An 8,566-nucleotide genomic window follows, 5' to 3' on the forward strand; every position below is an offset into this window, starting at 1 on the left:
GTGAGTATAAACTCACTTGAAATTGTAGATACCCAAAATAAGGCCAATGGTTTAACCTCACCCAGGCATAGGAATTACAGTTTCTGAGTCCTGAGTGATTCCCCAGGTCCTTCTATGCTCCACTTACAGCTTCTTCCAGGAAACTTTTTGTGATGATCACACCCAGTGTGTGCCTTGCCATATAAGGCATCCTCCTTTGTCATCCTCAGGAGTACCAAACCTCTCCCTATCTCTTTCTGAATCTTCCTGCATGACCAAGAGCCCACATGGTGGGGAAGACAATGTGGACAATTCCAGGAGGCTACAGGTTGCTGTTCTCCATACACTTGACTTTGGCCACACCCTGTCAACAAAGAGCATCTCCTGGACCAACTCTGCTAGAAATTGAAAAGGTGCATGGTGTTGAGCCAGTGGCAGGGGCAGAAGGGAGGGTCTCAGTATCAAAATGGGTACCTCAGACTTCAGACATTTGTCCCTGCTGTGATGCATATCCATCTGTCTCAATGACTGTTTAGACAAAAGGGAGGGGCTGTGTCTGCTCTGCTCATATCAAAAGCAGGTAATTACTAAATAACAAGAGGTAGGAGGATCGCATCCCTTAGTTTACCCAGGGTCCTCTTTGTACCACAATCTGAGGCTCTAGCAAAATGGGTCCTTCTACTGTGTGTCCTTGGTAGGTCCTCATCCCCCTGATATGTTCTCCTGAAGGGATGGCTACAGCCTGGTCACCCCTTGATGCAGCGGAGCACACTCCACTGAGAATCCAGGAAGACTGGGGAACATGCTGCTCACCACATCTCCTGCTCTGGGACCAGGCATGGCAAGTATGACCACATGGGGTGTTGAGGAGATGGTAGAAGACAGCAGATGTGGGGGATACAGTGAACTGACCTGCCCCTCCCAGACACTATTCACATCCCACATTTCCCACTCCACTGAGGGGAAAGGAAACACTTATTCATGCCCAAGAGTCCACTCAGATTTTCATTTCTTTCAGAGATCTTCCATTAATCTCATGTCTAAATTGGCTTGTCCATACCTAGAGGGAGACATGAGAGCATCACATTGGACATGCTCTGTACCCTCCCTTTTCATGGAGTCTAGAGTCACTGTCTGATCCCCTGATTAGAATAGAAGCACATGATTCAGCAACTTAAAAAAAAATTCTTCCAACTATTCAGAATATAGAAGTATGCCTCTACACTTAGGCACCCAATATATATTTGTTGTTTGACACCACCTGTTCCTTCCTCAATGTCAGCATGTACTGGGCATTTCTCCCAGCACCCAAGTTTGTCTGCTTTGATTAGACTACCAATGGGGACCTAATAATGGAATACCCAACCCACTTTACACAAGGGAAAATACACGTGTTCATAGTAAGGCGGTAGGCGAGGGCCAAGTCAGATGCTTCTTCATGGGGCAGATACCTAAAATAGATTTGAAAATGCCCAGTCTTCAAGCTCCCTTCACAATGGCTCAGGAATGGCTCATCCATTCTTATGGCTCATCTTTGTTCCACTCTATAACCAAGAGTCATATTTTCTCTCAGTCCCTGGTCCTCTAAGGTGCCACCTGAGGTTCCTTGAGGAGCCATGGAGAAGTCTGCTATAGTGGTGGCCATGGTGGAGAGAGTGTACTCACCTGGGGATCAGCTGTATCAGGGTCTGTTGATTTCTGATAAAGGGTCAATTGCTCTTCAGTAATCAGAAAGTGACAGAGCACACCTTGCCCAGTTGTGCAGGCAGCACATCATGGCCCATCTCCTCTATCCTACCAGATCTGAGGGGAGTCTGCTCTGGGCTGGTCTCCATAGTGTCCTCCCAATTTTCCACATGTACATCATGGTGTAGAGGTCTCCATTCATCTAGGGTTACTCTTGGAATTCTAATCAAAATTGGCTCCACATCCAGGGACACTCTCAAAATCTGATGGAGACAGAGCTCTAGCTGTTTAGGTATTTCTCCCTCTGGCAATGGTGTTGGGCAGGAGCTAGAGCTGCCAAAACACTTGTAAACATCTTGATGCTGCAGTTGGAAAAGACGGAGTGTCCACTAAAATACCAGTCTTTCCAGGTGCCTTTACAAAGGCAGAAAATATACCCATGCCTTTTGGATGCAAACACCCAAAGTCATACACCCACCCCAAGAAGCCGTCCATTATAGAAGTCCCCCAGAAGACTCATCTGTGGTTCCTTTTGCCCTAGGCCTACACCAGGCCTTGAAGTTCCTGCCTAGGGTCCCCCTGGATATTCTGGACCTCCCCTCAGCTCAAGAGTCATTGCCTCCAGTCTTTCTCAATTCTGGCTCACACAAACTTGAATATAGTGTTTCAGACTCAACAAAGGAAATATGGGCATAGCAATAGAGAGCCTGGAATGTACATTTCCAAGTGTCTCCTACTTAAGGTATCTTTGACACAAATTTCTCTCTCTCCCTGCATGCACTATAGGAAACTGGACTACAACTGGGCAGAGATGGGCTGCATCTGTTCTGTTCACTGCACTGAGTATGCAAGAGTAGATGCTCCTGGTGGATGGGTGTCCTCCTACATGAGCCTTCCCAGGGCCCTCATTGTACCTGAACCTGAGGCGTGTGTAACAGGAATTACCTTATTTGCTGGGTCCTGAAAACTATCATTCTCCTAACACTGTCCTCCTGGAGGCATGGCTAGAGCCTAGACAACCCCTGCCTGCAGCTGAGCAAACTTGACTGAGCATCCAGGCAGATGGGGGGCAGGCTGTTCAACACATCTATTCTGGGACTGGTGTCCTGGGCCGGAGTTGGGAATGGCAGCAATTTGAACCATGATGGACATATCTTGGGATGACAGGAACCATCCCAAGTGGTTGTCCAGTGACCTGCCCTGCCCCTCCCAGTCACTACCCACACCCCTTATTTTTCATTCCAATGAAGAGTCAGGAACCCTTTATTCATGACCTAGAGTCATATTTCAGTTCTTTTTGAGGTCAGCAAGATGGAAGACACTTCCATGTCTATTGGGAGCCATAAGGATGTCACATCTAAAGGACTCTGCACCCTTCCTGCTCATGAGATCTAGGGTCACTGTCTGATTACCTGACTGGAATGGAAGCCCAATAGCCAGAATTTTTTTTCCTTATTTTTGCAACTAGGCTAAATAAAAAAATGTACCTGAGACGAAGGTACCCTGTATATTTATTGTTTGGTTCCCACCAACACCTTCCCAGAAGTCAGAATGGGCCTGGGGAAATCCTCCAATGCCCCTGCAACTGTCTTCCAACTTGACCTCAGTTATGGACATTAGATGTCATCTCCAGTGTCTTGACATAAAGGGAACAGGTGGCTTCATGGCCAAGGGTATGTGAGGGCCTAGTCATAGGTTTTTCCATAGGAGAAATCAAGAATAACCTACAGTCCTCTAGCAGCCCATCACATTGGCTAGCACAGTGTCAGCATTTCTCATGGCATATCCTGTTTTTTCCACACAATAACCCTGTTACACGTGCCTTCTCAAGCCCTAGTCTTCCAAGGAGCCACTTCAGGTGCAAGAAGTTAAAGTGATATTTCAAGACACATGCTGAATTCCTGTAGAATAGGGACTAGTGGCATACTCACCTGGTGACCAGCTGGTACAGGGACTGTTGTTGGCTGCAGTTGAAGTTTCTGTATTTCCCCAAAAAGGGCAGGTGACTGGGCATTCCTGCCCAGATGTTTGAGCACTGAACTCTGGCCTGGCTCCTTCTGACTTCTATCCCTGTGGAACATCTACCCTGGGCTGGTCTTCTCCATATCCTCAGCAGTCTCATTTTGCCAATGGTGTGGGGGCATCAGGGACAAAGGAGGAATACACAATCACACATTCTCTGTGTCCACCAGGAGGGTTGGGGATGGACTCAGACCAGGAAACTCCAAGAACTCAGGGTCTGGGGCATCAGGTGGGACATGGATTCCTTGAGGTTACTGACAATGACAGGGAGACCCACACTGTATGCCTTTGATCACAAAGCAGGATGCCTTCTGTCTTTGCATTAAAGTGAGTTTTGATAATTTCATGCTAGGGTGATTCCTGATTCTGCATATTGGTAAATTAATGGTGGGAGAAAGATCCTAATTTGCCCAAGAAAATGAGCTGATGAAGCAGTGAAGATAAATTCTAAATGGTCTTGAAAATATTCACACTGGATCATGTTCTCACTGAGGAAACTGCAAATGTGGCTTTATTTCCTGTGGTGACACCAGGCAAGAGTTTCAAACCTTTTCACACAGAAGGTTGTCAGATGGCAGGGACACAGGCAACTTTTTGCTCCTTCACTGTTTTGTAATCTGGCCAGAGGGATTCAGATTTTTTCCATGCCTAAACTTCAACCAGGACATCTCATTCCCAGGAGTCTATGCTGGATTAGCTGGAATCATTAGGATACTGAGGAACAAGGGATTTTCCCTGAAGGCTGTTGAAATGGCAAGAGGAAGGACTCCTGTCAAGGTCCAAGGGAGTGAGAGGCTGAACCCCTGAGGTCCCTGTCCTACCCTATGAAAATAATGCAGCCCTTTCACCTGACCTGCAGGGTCACAGTGGTGAGCTCTGGGATATAGCTCTCAGAATATTTATCACCGACAAATTTGATGAAGTAAAGGAAGAGGTTAACAACATGAAGACAACACATGGAGGGAAAATTGCAGACATACACAAAAAGATAACAGATATGATGGAAATGAACAACACAGTTCAAGAAATCAAAAATACACTTGCAGCAAATATCAGCAGACTAGAAGAGGCAGAGCTCAGAATTAGTGATGTGGAAGACAGTACATTGGAAATCAAACAGATAGTAGAAGTGGTCGATAAAAAGATAGAAAAAATCCAGGTAGGACTTAGGGACTGAATCATAATGCAAAATGCTTAAACATACATATTATAGGCTTTCCAGAAGGAGAAGAGAAGGGAAAGGGGTCAGAAGGAGTGTTGCAGGAAATAATGGCTGAAAACTTCCCGAATCTACTGAAAGAGACAGATGTACATATCCAAGAAGCACAGTGCACTCCACTGGTCATAAACCCCAACAGGCCCACCCCAAGACATATACTTGTCAAATTATCCAATACTCAAGACAAAGAGAAAATTCTAAAAGCAGCAAGAGAAAAGAAAACCATCACATACAGGGGAAGCTCCATAAGATTAAGTGCTGATTTCTCATCTGAAACCATGGATGCAAGAAGGCAGTGGTATGATATAGTCAAGGTACTAAAGGAAAAAAATTCCAACCAAGAATACTCTATCCAGCTAAACTAGCATTCAAAAATGATGGAGAGTTCAAAATATTAGCAGATAAACAGAAAATGAAAAAATATGCCAACAAGAAACCTCCCCTTCAAGAAATTCTAAAGTGAGTTCTGCAGGAAGAAAGAAAATAACAGGACAGGCAGAGTTGGAGGAGAGTGTAAGAGCAACAAAAAAGACAAAAAGAGAAGGAAAAAAAAAGCAAACAAACTATGACAAACAGAAGTCCAATCAAAATAAGGCTAACACAAATAATTCCTTGAAAGTAATAACACTGAATGTCAACGGATTAAACTCACCTATCAAAAGATTCAGACTGGGACATTGGATATGGAAATATGACCCATCTATATGCTGTCTACAGGAGACACATCTTAGACCCAGAGACTGATGGAGGCTGAAAGTGAATGGCTGGAAAACAAACATACAAGCAAACAATAACCAAAAAAAGGCAGGAGTAGCTATATTAATATCAGACAAAATAGACTTTAAATGCGAAAAAAGTTTTGAGAGACAAAGAAGGATACTACATTTTAGTGAAAGGGACAATCTGTCAAGAAGAGCGAACAATCATAAATTTTTATGCTCCTAACAAGGGTGCCTCTAAACACGTGAGGCAAACGCTGGAAAAGCTAAGTGAAAGATTAGATGCATCTACAATTATAGTGGAGGATTTTAATACACCACTATCATCTCTTGACAGAACATCTGAAAAGAGAATCACTAAAGAAACAAAACATTTGAAAAGTATATTAGAGGAGCTGGATCTAATAGACATATATAGATCATTACACCCAAACACAGCAGGATATACAATTTTCTCAAGCACACATGGATCATTCTCCAAAATAGACCATATGCTAGGCCACAAAGAAAGGCTTAATGAATTCAGAAAGATTGAAATCATACAAAACAATATCTGTGACCACAGTGGAGTGAAGCTGGAAATTTGCAAGGGTCAGAGGTCCAGATTTCATACCATGATTTCGAAATTAATCTGCACACTCTTAGAAAAACAGTGGGTCAAAGAGGAAATCTCAAAAGAAATCAATGACTACCTTTAAACAAATGATAATGATAAGACAACATACCAAAATTTATGGGATGCAGCAAAAGCAGTACTGAGAGGGAAATTTATAGCCATAAATTCATATATTGAAAAGAAGAAAGAGCAAAAATTGAAGAACTAACTGCACATTGGAAGGAATTAGAAACAAAAACAACAAAGTAATCCAAAAGGAAGAAGAAGAAAGGAAATAATAAAGATAAGAGCATAACTAAATGAAATAGAAAATGAGAAAGCACTTGAAAAAATAAACAAGACCAAGAGCTGGTTTTTTGAGATCAACAAAACTGACAAACCTTTAGTGAGACTAACAAAGAAAAAAAGAGAGAAGATGCAAATACACAAAATAAGAAATGAGAAATGAGATATCACCACTGACCCCACAGAAATAAAGACTATCATAAGAGGATACTTTGAAAAACTATATTCCAACAAAAATGACAATTCAGAGGAAATGGACAAATTCCTAGAAACACATAAGCAGCCCATATTGACGAAAGAAGAAATTGATGATCTCAACAAACCAATCACAAGTAAAGAGATAGAATCAGTCATTAAAAACCTCCCAACTAAGAAGAGCCCCGGGCCAGACGGCTTCACAGGTGAATTCTACAAAAGCCTTCCGGAAAGAACTAACACCAATCCTGCTGAAACTCTTCCAAAAAATTGAAACAGAAGGAACATTGCCTAACTCCTTCTATGATGCCAACATTACCCTAGTACCAAAGCCAAACAGAGACAACACAAGAAAGGAAAATTACAGACCAATTTTTCTAATGAACCTAGACGCAAAAATACTTAACAAAATACTTGCTAATCGTATTCAACAACACATTAAACGAATTATACACCATGACAAAGTGAGATTCATTCCAGGTATGCAAGGATGGTTCAACATAAGAAAATCAATCAATGTAATACACCATAGAAACAGATTAAAGGAAAAAAAATCACATGATTATATCTATAGATGCAGAAAAAGCATTTGACAAAATACAGCCCAATTTCTTGATAAAAACACTCCAAAAGATCAGAATACAAGGAAATTTTTTGAACATGATAAAGAGTATATATGAAAAATCTACAGCCAATATTGTTTACAATGGAGAAATCCTAAAATCCTTCCCTCTAAACTCAGGAACAAGACAAGGATGCCCATTGTCTCCGCTCCTATTTAACATTGTCTTAGAAGTACTTGCTCGAGCACTGAGGCAAGAACCAGATATAAAAGGCATTCAAATTGGAAAGGAAGAAGTCAGAATTTCATTATTTGCAGATGACATGATCCTATACATAGAAAACCCTGAGAGATCTACAACAAAGCTTCTAGAACTCATAAATGAGTTTATTAAAGTCACAGGTTATAAGATAAATGCACAAAATCAGTAGCATTTCTGTACACCAACAATGAGCAAGATCAGGAGGAAATCAAGAAACAAATACCATTCACAATAGTAATTAAAAAAATCAAATACTTAGGAATAAATTTAACTAAAGAGGTAAAAAACTTATTCACCGAGAACTATACAAGACTGTTCAAGGAAATCAAAGAAGACCTAAATAAATGGAAGAATATTCCTTGTTCATGGACAGGAAGACTGAATATTATTAAGATGTCTATCCTACCAAAATGGATCTACACATTCAATGCAATCCCAATAAAAATCAACATGGCCTTCTTTAAGGAACTAGAAAAACTAACTATGAAATTCATTTGGAAAGGAAAGAGGCCCCGAATAGCCAAAGACATATTGAAAAAGAAAAACAAAATTGGAAGACACACACTTCCTGACTTCAAAACATACTACAAAGCTACAGTATTGAAAACATCATGGTATTGGCATAAGGAGAGACACACAGACCGATGGAATGGAATTCAAAGTTCTGATATAGAACCTCAAATATATAACCATATAATATTCGATAACGCCACCAAACCCTCTCAACTGTGAGAGAATGGCCTATTCAACAAATGGTGCCTGAAGAACTGGATAGCCATATGAAGTAGAATGAAAGAGGATTACCATCTCACACCATATACAAAGATCAACTCAAGATGAATCAAAGACCTAAATATAAGAGTCAAGACCATAAAGATCTTGGAAAGCAGTGTAGAGAAACATGTACGGGACCTTGTAATAGGAAATGGCTTCATGAATAACACACCAAAAGCACGAGCAACAAAAGAACAAATAGATAAATGGGACTTCCTCAAAATTAAAGCCTTCTGCACCTCAAAGG

Source organism: Dasypus novemcinctus, chromosome 16, assembly GCF_030445035.2.
Source record: "Dasypus novemcinctus isolate mDasNov1 chromosome 16, mDasNov1.1.hap2, whole genome shotgun sequence".
In the NCBI taxonomy this organism is placed as follows: Eukaryota; Metazoa; Chordata; class Mammalia; order Cingulata; family Dasypodidae; genus Dasypus; species Dasypus novemcinctus.